The sequence below is a fragment of the Balaenoptera musculus genome, chromosome 13, assembly GCF_009873245.2.
Source record: "Balaenoptera musculus isolate JJ_BM4_2016_0621 chromosome 13, mBalMus1.pri.v3, whole genome shotgun sequence".
Classification (NCBI taxonomy): Eukaryota; Metazoa; Chordata; class Mammalia; order Artiodactyla; family Balaenopteridae; genus Balaenoptera; species Balaenoptera musculus.
Genome location: NC_045797.1, coordinates 49,713,284 through 49,726,339, shown reverse-complemented (window position 1 = coordinate 49,726,339; position 13,056 = coordinate 49,713,284).

Genomic DNA, 13,056 nt, shown 5'->3' with positions numbered 1-13,056 from the left:
ATTAGGTGAAAATAATGTCTCCAGCAGGGCAAATTCCCAGGAGTCTCAAGTCATGGCCGCCTTTCTCAGTTTTCCATGGGATACTGTGCAGATACTGAGTTGACTTTGGCAGAATAAGGGAGCTTGATTCTGTCCTCTGTAATCCAGAATTTCTGTAATTGAGCCATGGGAGTGTCTTGCTCAACCTCAGAGTAATTAGTGTTTACCCAGAATTCATTGAAGGAACCAGATTGTAGCCTTTCTGATATGAGAACCCATGAAACCCTGGAGGACTCTTTGTCCCAGCCATTGTTCATATTTTTTCATTGGAACAGAATAAATAAAATTAGAATAGATGAGTATTTGATATCAGAGAGGGAAAGGAACAGAGAGCTATGAAAATTTGAAAAGATATGTTAAAAGTAAAGGTGAATTAAATGAGGTCACAGACTATGCCCTATAGGATATATTTCTGTGAGTGTGTATTTATTCCTCTCAGGAGTTATTGCCTTTGGGCAATCGTTGAAAGTAGTCAAATGTTCTCTCTCTAGTGCCCTTGGTGAGCTTTGATTAAATTAAATTGATTCTAAAGTTCTCTCTTTGGTTTGAGGATGGTCAGGAAAGCTGTGCAGCCTGAGCTGGGAGCTGGCATGTAATCTAGCTCTGTACTCAGTCATCAATACCTTTGTCTTAGTGTATTTTTAAAAAATTTCTCTTGACAAAGTTTTTATTGTATAGCCTAAATAAACCTGGGGTCCCTTATCACTCAGTATTTGCATGGTGTTGGCTTTCTTCTCTGAACCCAACAATGGAGATGTCACAGGAAAAAAAGATGGGTGGATCTCAGCCATTTTCATTAACTAATGCAAAAACTGTGAGAACCCCAGGGAGATGAATGTTTTGTTGCCAGACTGGAGAGGAAGAAGGCCAAGGACATCTGAGGGATTGGCTGGCAGAGACTTTGAGTGTGTCCTTTCTCTTCCCCACATTACTCTGCTGATGCATTTCCTGCCTTCTTTGTGGATGGGAAAGCAGTGGCACTAGGCAGAAGTGGCAGGGTAGTGCCAGGGCAACCCCAGAGCCAAAGTGAGAAGCCAGTAGCCACAATACCTGTGTGCCCCCTGAGCACTCCCTTATCGTGCCTCCTCCTTCCATCCTGTGGGCTAGGCAGTGATACGAGAGACTATCTGTGCTTATAAGAACATGCCTGGTGATGAGATGTCCCCTAGGCCGGGTTGTTGTTGGTGGTCAGAAAATGACTGAATTCAGATTGCAAACTTTGAGATATTTTTCCTTGAAGATCATCTTCCTTTAACTCACTTGGAAAACAAGCCAAGCCTAAGCTTTTACATCTCTCTCAGGTATTAGCAAAACAGTTGATAGTCCTAAAGGAATAAAAGATGAGCTTACAAGGAAAAATGGTGAGATATGTGAGGAGTAAATGTTCTATGAAGAAATTTAACAACGAAGATAAACCAGAGGAAATAGAATGAACAATAATTTAAAAATTAAGCATAGTAATTATCCTTAGAGATAAAGGAGAATATTGAAAAAAATAAAGAAAGGAGAAGCAAATAGGAAGAGAAACCAGTTGCAAATATTGGGTACCTAAATATAATTGTTGAAACAAAGAACTCAGTGGATGGGCTGTATATGGGAATGGATACAGCCAAAGAACACTTTAGTAGGCGGAAAGACTGGAATGAGGAGTTTTCTCAGAACGCATTGGAAAAGGATGAAGAGATGGCAGTTTGATAGAGATGAAGGATTGAAGTAGAAGTGGAAATTTGCATCAACAGAATCACAGAAGATCCTGAACTGACAGGACACAGCGTGTGGAAGAGGAGAGGTGACCTCACACAGAAACATTCCACAGTGACAGTAAAGAATATAAAGAAAAAGAGAAAATTCTGAAAGATTTCAAAAATGGAAAAGCACATTACCCAAAAGGAGCAAGAAAATCAGATTATAATCAGACTTTGTATGATTATACTTATATACCTTGTATGACCATATGTATAATCAGCAGCTACACCAGATATGGGAAAGCAGTGAATTAATATCTTCACAATGTTGAAGAAAAGACAATAAAACTAGAGTTTTATAGTGAGCAAAATTATTATTTAAATGTGAGGTTGGAATACAGGTATTTGGGGGCATACATTTTCTCATAGTAATTACTACCAAGGGTTTACTTTGAAAGAAGTGAAGGATGTATTCCAGCTAGAAATGAAGTGAATCTGGGAGGAAGCAGTTAAATCCAGGAAGAAAGGTAAATAAGTAATGAACAAACACAGAATGCACATCAGTTTGAGTAAAAAAGATTACTTAAAAAAATTGGCCATGAAACTAAGCCACAAAGGATTTATCATTAAATTCTAAAGAATCAACTTCATTCAGACCAGTTCTCCAATATGAAGAAATAGTTCAGCAGTAATTAAAAGCAACTTATGTGTTTATTGGTGTTTTTAAAAGAATGGTGCAGTGATCATTTTTGTACATGTCTTTTTGTGCATAAGGATAAGACTTCTCCTTGGAACATATTCTAGAAGTCAAAATTCTAAGTTTCATGATATGTGCATCTTTACTTGATACAGCCAAGTTGATTTCTAAAGTTCCATGAATCTCTACCTGTGAACTAAAGCTGGGAATTTCATTGGAATTGCATTGAATTTATACAGTCATTTGGGAGGAGGGGATAATATCTTTACAATATTAAAAGTTCACATTGGTGAACATTATTGTATCTTCACTTAGGTCTATTCTCAATAAGTTGTATAATTTTCTTTGTGAAAGTCTTACACTTCTTTTCTTATATTTACTCCTATGCTTTATAGGTTTCATTGCTATCATGAGGGGTTTTTTTCCCCCCTCCTCTGCTATGTTTTCTAATTGCTACTAAAGGAACACTATCAGACTTCTTTTGTGGATTGTCAAAAAATTGAGGTATAATTTACACACAATAAAATGCACAGATCTTAAGTGTTCAGTTTGGTAGGTTTGATAATTGTTTACATCTGTGTAACCACCACACAAACAATAGACTCTGTCCATCACCATAGAATGTTCCCCTTTCTAGTCAAGGCCTCATCCCAAGACAGTCACTTTGGACTTCTGTCACCACAGGTTAGTCTTGCCTGTTCTTGAACTTTATAAAAACGGAATCATACAGTATTTACTCCTTTGTGCCTGGCTTCATTCATTTCACGTAATGTTTTTGAGATTTACCAGTGTGCCGTATGTATCAGTAGTTTATTCATTTTTATTGCTGAATAATATTCCATTGTTTAAATATACCAAAGTTTATATATCCATTCACCTTTCGATGGACATTTGGGTTTGGAAACGTTTTTGGTTTTACGAATAAGGGTGCTATGTACATATCTTTTTTTGAAGTATTTTAAACGAATTTGTGTAAATGTCTAAGAATGGAGTTGTTGGGGCAGATGGTAGATGTGTTTGTCATCCTCTTATTTCTTAGATTATCTTCTTATTGTTCATTTGTAGTTTCTTAATGTACAATCCTTTGTCAGATATATATTTTGAGAGTATTTTTTTCTCAGCCTTTGGCTTGCGTTTTAATTTTCTTAATGTGTCTTAATTTTGATCAAATCCAAATGATCATTTCATTTTAATAATTAGCACTTTTAGGGTTCTAAGAAATCTTGGCTGACTTTAAGGTCATGAAGATAATTTTCTATGTTTTATTTAAAAGCTTTATAGTTTTAGCTTTTACGAGCTAAAAGTTATATTGCCATTTTTATTTTGTTGTGTTTCCATTAAGTGATTATCCTTTTATTTTAAGCATACATTTTTTTTCTTTTTGGTGGCAAAATATTTTATTGCTGCCATCCCCACGGTGGACCACTGGGGGTTATGAGGATTGAAGTTGGTAAGCATACATTGTTTACTAAATTTTTTTCTCCATCTGAAGTTATTTTCTTTCTTTCCTTATCCAAGACATAAGGAGTTAATAATCTATACAGTTTGAACTTCTTGATATTGATTTTTAAGCAATGAAAAAACAGTTCTTAAAAGACTCTATAGTTGATGACATTGACTCATATGTTGTTTCTGTGCTTACCACTACTTCTTATAACCCCTCTTTCCCTGTGGATTTACTTCTTCTCACGGGTTTAAGGTGGTGAACTCTCACAGTCATTGTAGCCTAGAAAGTCTGCTTTGCCCTCATACTTGAACAATGTTGGCAGAAAGAGTACAGAGTTGTGCATTTTGAAGCTATAGCCGAGTTTTACTAAGTATTGATTTCTGTTGATAATCCTGCCTTCCTGGTTGGTACCCTGTGACTGACTCTCCCACTAGGGCCCATGCTGGGCTCTTGCTGTCTTCTGGGCTGTGCCTTGGCAATGGAGGAGTCTGAGTCATGTGACATGGACTGGGCTGTTCTTCAACACTCCTTCATTTCCTTCCAGCTGTTTCTTCTCAAGGATGTCTTGAGTTTGCATAACTCACTGAGGACGTATGAAGGCCTTGAGTTTGGTTAATTCACTCTCTCCAAAGTTCTCATGCTGCCCATCTGGCTGCCCAATAAGCTCTCATTTTACGTGCGTCTACCTTGTCTCCCCAGCACCCTGACTCTCCTTCCTCTATCAGACAGGCCCTTGTGTGCCCTGTTCTCTAAGAGTAAAGCAATAAGAAGCAGCAGGAGCTCAGTTAATTAAATCACTCTGAGTTAGACACTTTTCCCAAGAAACTTTTACATTTCAACTGGGCCAATATTCATGATGTTTGGGTAGTTTTCAACGTTCTTTCATGCATTCTAAATCATACATTCTTTCCAGAAATAGGATATTTCCCCTTATTTATAGTTGCAGAAACTGAGACTCCTAGACAGAAATTGAGAATCCTAGTGATTTCCTTAAGGTCACAAAACCAGTGAAAGGTTTAAACTTCAAACTAGATCTTTGGGCATGTTGTTCCTTGCTCTTTCCACCATAATGCATCTGATTGATAGGATGGGGATTTCAGGTATTGCAGGACACTGGTAGTGATGGGACTCTGGATTTGGTGGGGGAGAGGGTGGTGGTGATGAGGGAAAGAGGTGAGTAAGCTTTACTTTCCTTCAAATCACATCATGTGGGGGACACTCCCACCACACATGCAGCCTGCAGATCATAGTGTCCTAACTAATTATCCATAATCAGCAAAGCATACACTAATAATTTTCTTATGATCCTTCATCTTTGGTCATGCATCGGTACAGGCACAGATATCCTTTTTATTCTCTTGAGGGTGAGAAGCATTTTATGAATTCTGCAACATCTTAGGAAAAGACTCCGAGAGTCATTGGCAATGGTAAGGTTTGCAAATATTTGCTAGACTTGGAGTTAGTTGTTGAACATGTGGAATGAAAGTGGACTGTCACATAAACTGCAGAGGCACACTGGAGGGATGGAAGGGGTCATGGAAAGAGCTGTGCTTTGCAACTAGACAGATCCTTTATCATCCTGTCTCAGCGTACATCCCCTTCCCAGATCCTCCTGATTATATCCCTCTGTTCATTTATTTATAGCACTGTACCAATCTGTCTTTGCGTTGCTTCTTTCTTGACTTAGTTGTTCATTATCTGCCTTCCCTGGCAGAAGGCGATCTTCATCTGGGCAGTGGCCACCTTGGCTATTGTGTTTATGTCTGTATCCAGGGAGTCTGGCATAATACCCAGCACATACTAGGAGCTCAATAACCATTGAAGGAAGGGAAAGAGGGAGGGAGGAAGGGAGGGATGAATCAATCCTGGCTCTGCCACTTGCCAGCCATGTAATGTTGGATAACTTTTTTCCCTTTTCCTCCCAGCTTTATTGAGATAAAATTGACATTATAAATTTAAGGTATACAACGTAATGAGTTGGTATATGTATTTATTGAGAAATGATTACCATACTGTTTTAATTACTATAGCTTTGTAATATAGTTTGAAATCAGGAGGTGTGATGCCTCCACCTTTGTTCTTTCTCAGGATTGCTTTGACTACTCATGGTTTTTTGTGGTTCCATATGAATTTTAGGATTTTTTTTTCTATTTCTGTAAAAAATTGCTATTGGAATCTAGGTAGAGATTGCATTGAATCTATAGATGGCTTTGGGTAGTATGGAAATTTTAACAACATTAATTCTAATCCATGAACAATCTTTCTGTTTGTGTCTTCAGTTTTTTTCATACCTGTCTTACAGTTTTCTTTGTACAGATCATTCACCTCCTTGGTTAAATTTATTCCTAAGTATTTTATTGTTTTTGATGCTATTGTAAATGGGATTGTTTTCTTTTTCAGATAATATATTGTTAGTATATAGAAGTGCACCTGATTTTTGTATGTTGATTTTTGTATCTTGTAGTTTCACTGAATTCACTGATTAGATCTAACAGGCTTTTGGTGGAGTCTTTAGGATTTTCTATATACAAAATCATGTCATCTGCACACAGAGATAATTTTACTTCCTGTTTTCCAGTGCTTAATCCTTTTATTTCTTTTTCTTGCCCGATTTCTCTGGCTTAAGACTTCCAGTACATGTTGAATAGAAGTGTTGAGAGTAGGCACCCTTGTCTTGTTCCTTATCTTAGAGGAAAAGCTTTCAACCTTTCACCATTGAGAATGATGTTAGCTGTGGGCTTGTCATATATAACCTTTATTATGTTGAGGTATGTTCCTTCTATACTCAATTTGTTGAACATTTTTATCCTGAATGGATGTTCAGTTCTGTTAAATGCATCTATTGAGATGATCATGAGTTTTATTCTTCAATCTATTCATATTATGTACTACATTTATTGATTTATGTATGTTGAACCATCCTTGCATCCCAGGGATGAGTACCACTTGATCATGGTATATGATCCTTTTAATATGCTGTTGAATTCAGTTTGTTAGAATTTTACTAAGAATTTTTGCATCTACATTCATAAAGGATATTGGCCTTTAGTTTTTGTTTCTTGTAGTGTCATTATCCGGCTTTGTATCAGACTAATGCTGGCCTCATAAGATGAGTTTGGGAGTGTTCAGCTTTTTGGAAGAGTTTGAGAAGTATGGTAATGATTCTTCTTTAAACGTTTGGTATAATTCACCAGTAAAACCATCTGGTTCTGGGCTTCTCTTTGTTGAGATGTTTTTGATTACTGATTCAATCTTCTTATTGGTCTGTTCAGATTTTTTATTTCATCATGATTCAGTCTGGTGGTTGTATGTTTTTAGTAATTTAATATATTTCTTCTGGGTTGTCCTATTTGTTGATGTATAATTGTTCATAATAGTCTCATTATCCTTTGTCTTTCTGTGGTATCAATTGTAATGCCTCCTCTTTCAGTTGTAATTTTATTTATTTGGGTCCTCTTTTTTTTTTTTTTTTTTTTTTCTTAGTCTAGCTAAAGGTTTGTCAATTTTCAAAGAGCCAACTTTTAGTTTTGTTAATCTTTTCTATTATTTTCCTGTTCTGTCTTTCACTTATCTGTTCTGGTCTTTAGTTCCTTCCTTCTGCTAACTTTGGGTTAGTTCTTCCTTTTTCAGTTCCTTGAGGTATAAAGTTAGGTTGTTTGAGAGCTTTCTTTTTTCTTAATATAGGCATTTATCACTATAAACTTTCCTCTTGTAACTGCTTTTGCTGCATCTCATAAGTGTTGGTATGTTGAATTTCCATTTTGATTTGCCTCAAGATATTTCTTTATTTCCCTTTTGATTTCTTCTTTAATCCATTGGATGTTCAGGAGCATTTTTGTTTAACTTCAGTGTATTTGTGAACTTTCTAGCTTTTCTCCTGTTACTGATTTCTAGTTTCATACAATTGTGGTCAGCAAATATATTTGATAAAATTTCTATCTTGAATTTTTGCAACTTTTTTTGTGGATTGATTATATGCTTGATCTGCCCTCACAGATGTGAGACCTCAGGCTCTCACAGACCACAGAGTGATTGTAGGCAAAGGAAGTAGTATGGATGCTGAAAACCTTCCTTCCCTTTGCCAAGATTCCCATTACACCCCATCCCTCCATTACTATGTGGAAGCTGTTGTGATTGTAGTTTGTATATTAAAGAATTTTTGTGTTAAAATGCTTGTCTAAAAATAAAAAATATTTTATCTAGGGGGAAAAAAAGCCTTGAAAACCTTCAGTAGTTTCTCAGTAGTAGGGATGGGGGGCATCAGTCCATCTCCATTTCTTCATGCAGACCCATCATTAACATCTGCAGTATTCAGGTAAGGGTGCCAGTGGAGGTATTGGCCCCCAGCTCCTCCCTTCTCCTCCCATCCTGATTCCATCCAGCCTGGGGTCACCCCAGCCTGTGCCTCTGAGCTCCATCAACACCCTGTGAACTGTGATCCTCAGGCCTTGTGGTATGCACACTGGGGGTGTGGTTCACCAATTTGGGCAGGTGGTTTGGGGGCCCTAAGTATCAGCACATTCAGTGTAGGCTTGGGTGGTCATGTTCCCTTGGCCTTGTGGACTCCTAGACTCCTTGGCTCTGGGTGGGGCATGACTGCAGGAGGCCAGAGTGGTGTCCAGGGCAGGGACCTAGTTGCCCAGATCTAAGGGCACTTCTGTTCTCATATTGCTTTGTGGTGAAATGACTGATTGTGGCAAAGAAAAGGGCCCAGGCCATGGAGTGGTCTTATTCTCTTTAAACAATGGCTCTTTTAGGGATGAACAAAAATACACTTAAAGTAAAGATTATTCCCTTCTTGAGGAAATAATTTAGTTTTCAAATTCCTTCTTAACTACCTCGGCCCACAGCCAAGTTTGGCCCATGGGTTAGGGCTCTCCTGGGTTAGAGTACACTTCATGGACTTCATTGTTTTTCCTTCTGGCTTTTGCTGAGCTCAGCTGCCTGCCAGTCAGGGGGGTCCTGTGCTTGGGGTCAGGAGGAGAAATGTTGTACAGGGAATTACTAAAAATCCTACTTGAGTGCTGGGCTTTGCTTTGTGATTCTATTTTCCTTGTTCATTGGATTAAATTCACACCATCAAGGCTTCACTGTGACCTGTGAACACCAGCTGTGAGAGAACGTGGTCGCTGGTTAGCTGTTGGTCCGGTCCTGCTGCAGGAAGTGTCTGATTTAGGCTACTGCCCTTCATTTCATGCTGAGACTGGTGTTTCCAATATCTCTACTTTTAAGTAATTCTAGGAAGGGGAGAGCAGGAGACTGGAATTCTAGTCTTACTCTGCCTTCCTTTAGTATGTCCAAACCTCTGAATGGTGATTTCTTCTTTTTATAACAAAAGAATACTTCCTACCTCACAGAAATGTTTTGAGGATCTAATGAGCCAATGAAAGTCAATGTCTTCTAGAATGTGTAAAACTCACTGAAATTTAAGAGAGTATTATCACTGTGGTGTGAACCATTTATCATCTCCTTTACAAAATGACAGCTCTGCAGGAGAGCAGCTTTGTAGCAGGGAGGATGGAGAGACAGTGGTGGAGGATGTAAAGTGTGGGCTGGGGAAACCAGAAGGATGGGGGCCCAAGAAGGATGAGGTGGAGCAAGCTGTTAAAGGAGATGAAAGTGGCTGAATTCAAGATCTCCTAGTGTTCAAGGAAGGCTAGGCCAGGCCATCCATGCACAACAGCTCAATAAATACTTACTACAACCTTTCCAATACTTTTCTGCCACTTCACCTTCACCTTTTCAGAAGTAAGGCTATCACAATGACCTGGGTCCCTGTATTTTTTGTCCTTGTCCCTCACTACTCTCTCCCACCCCCTTTTCTCTGCTCCAGCCACACTGACCTTATTTTTCTAGAACTCAATGAGCTTATCCTAGCTGGAGGGCTTTTGTGCTTGCTCTTCCCTCTGCCTGGACTAACCTTCCCTCAGTATTCACATGTCTCACTTTCCACTTCCTTCCTGTTTTTAGTCAAAAGTCACCTTTTCAGAGAGGCCTTTAATTATTCCCTGACAGTTTATATCATATCCTGCTTCCTTGATTGGTGCTTTGTCCTGGGCACTTACCACTGTCCAGCATTCAGTACATTTTACTTATTTAGCTTGTATGTCCTCTGTTCCCTCTCCTAGAATGTAAACTCCATGAGGGCAGAATTTTTGTTTGATTATTTACCACTGTTCTTCCAGTGACTGGAAAATTCTGGCTTACACTAAGCACTCAGTAAATATTCTTTGAATGAATGAATGAATGAATGAATGGAAAACAGAACTGTGTGGGCTTCTTCAGAGTTTTTGATTTCTGGAGGTAGCCACCAGTGACGTAATTTATCCCGACAGCAAATATTTACACAATTCCAAATGCTAACCATTATGTCTTTCGATTAGATTCCCTCCCACAAGTAAATTGGCTCTTGAATTTTGATCTAAAGCTGTTCACTGAAATACATAGCAAACTAAGCTGCCTTAAGCACTCCAGACATCCTAGGAAAGAGGGATTAACACACCAGCCTGACTGATCCACAGCCAATGTTCTGTTAGCTTAAGGTGGATGGGGCTCTTCCAGGGCTGTTTCCTGGAAGCAGTACCTTGGACTGTGGCACTGGGGAGCCTGGGCTGGAAGCAGCTTATGCTATATTTGGTATAAATGGAGAGGAGAATTTTGTCAGGAATTCTGCAGGGATGTGGCCTATGAAGGATTCCCATCACTTTATAGACAGAGACAGTGTATTCTTATCGGTACTTTTCAAGTTTTCTTCCTTCCTCTCCTTCCTTCTCTTCCTCCTCCTCTCCCCCACCTAAAGGAAAACAGAAACATATAACCCCATTTGGTAGATTGATTTTTGGGAGACAGGAACCCTGTGGTACAGCTTATGCTGTTTATGAAACAATTTAAAACCTTCTTTACCCAAGCCTCATCTTTATGCACCTCATTAATACATGGAAGTTTAAATGACCCTAGCTAATGATACATGGGGGAAAAATTGCCTGAAAGTTCTCTAAATGCAGAGCCAAAAATGCTCTTTGCATCTTATTATGTGGAAAATATCACTAAAAAGAAGATGATTTTTATGATATTCTCTTTTTGTATTTGTTTATGAAGAATGCGTCAAGATTCAAGGAACCCTGTGTTGTAAAGAAAATAGAAGAAAAGGAAGCAAGAGCACACAAATAGTGCTCTTACAGACTTTGGGATTTAGTGCATTTTTGAGACTTTTCTATCCCAGAACAGAACACTCAGAGGCTGTGGGTAATGCTACTGGAGAGAATAGAATATTATGAAGACTTGGGGTCCTGAAGAAGATCAAGCTGTCCTTATACTGATGTCTGAAGTGAGGAGGCCTTGAAGACCTTCAGCAATATTTTTCCATTACTAATCCTTTAAACCAGATCTTGGGGATCCAGATCATGTTACATAGGGCCCTGGGAAGTCTAAACACCATGGCGTGACTAGTGGGCCTTGCTACTGGGATCTAAGACTGAGGCCATTCAGTGTTTTGAGTTGAGGAAGTCTAAACACCATGGTATGACTAGTGGACCTTTCTACTGGGATCTAAGACTGAGGCCATTCAGTGTTTTGAGTTGAGGAAGTCTAAACACCATGGTATGACTAGTGGGCCTTTCTACTGGGATCTAAGACTGAGGCCATTCAGTGTTTTGAGTTGAACCCTTTGCAACAAGTTGAAAGCGTTTTAAGCCCGAGATGAGCAAGTTCTAGCCCAAAGAGACACAGTCTGGGCCTGGCTCCCTTCCACAGTGCTCCTTTGTTTAACTTGTCCTGCCCTTTTCTCTCTCCTCCTCCTCATGTCTTCCTTCTTCCTACCCTAGTGCGTTTCTTTTCTTTCTTATTTTTTTTTTTAAAGGGATGTCTTTCTTTTTTCTTCTTTATTTATTTTTATTTATGGCTGTGCTGGGTCTTCATTTCTGTGCGAGGGCTTTCTCCAGTTGCGGCAAGTGGGGGCCACTCTTCATCGCGGTGCGCGGGCCTCTCACTATCGCGGCCTCTCTTGTTGCGGAGCACAGGCTCCAGACGCGCAGGCTCAGTAATTGTGGCTCACGGGCCTAGTTGCTCTGCGGCATGTGGGATCTTCCCAGACCGGGGCTCAAACCCGTGTCCCCTGCATTGGCAGGCAGACTCTCAACCACTGCGCCACCAGGGAAGCCCTAGTGCGTTTCTTTTGTTACTTTTTTTTCTTTAATCTATTCTCCTTTTTCTTTTCTACATCTTGCCTCAAACAGGGCATCTCTTGGGCATTGTCTGACTCTAGTGGTTGTTTTCAGATCTGAGAAACTTTTAAAGTTTGTTCCAGGGAGGAGTAGAAGAGACTAACGTGGGGAGGAGGAGCGGGACTAGGGGGAGGGAGAGAGGAGAGAGGGATGAGGACACAGAATGTGAGGGGTCAATGTGTCATACGCATCTGACCTTGAGCCTCACGGTCTTCATCCCACGGGAGGGGATCTGAATTGACTCAGGGTGGAGGATGAGATTGCCATCATTCCTCCCGCTGTAGCTCCTCCTCTGCCGCCCTGGCTGGCAGAGCCATCCTGCTGCCCTAGAGGCTAAATATGGCAGAGCTTCCTTGTCCCACCTCCCTTACAGCCAGGCTAGTAATCTTCAGGAATGGGTAGGAAGGAATGTTTGCTGAGGGTCTTTGGGGAGAAATTTTCTCCCCTTGAAAAGAAAGGTGCATGGAGGAAAGACCTCTCTTCTTTGTTTCTGGATTTGTTCATGCCTACCTGTGGTGTCTGGAACTGCTACAGCAACCTTGCTACCATGAGGGAAGCGTGGCCGAACACTCCAAGGATGGCGGGGCAAAAACATGGATAGGTCCTAGGTCCTTGAGACCATTAAGCTGCCCATCCAAGTCTGGAGCATCTTATTTAATTGGCCTCATTACTTAAGGTATTTTTAGTTGGAATTTCTGCTGCTTGCAGCTGAATGAATACATTTTGATGAGAACCAGAAAGCATGACCACATGGTTGGGCTTTATTTTGTGCTGACTTTTAGTTAGTTTCTTTAATGTTATATATTAAACAGACACAACTTTCTATGTATTTGTCCTCTTTATCTAATGCTCTCTTCCCTCTCTATCTGGATCTCTATCCGGAATCGGAAACTTCATTCTTTGCTTGTCTCTATAAATTTTCCTAATAAAATGAAATACTTCATAAACCCAAAGCTTGCAGCTATC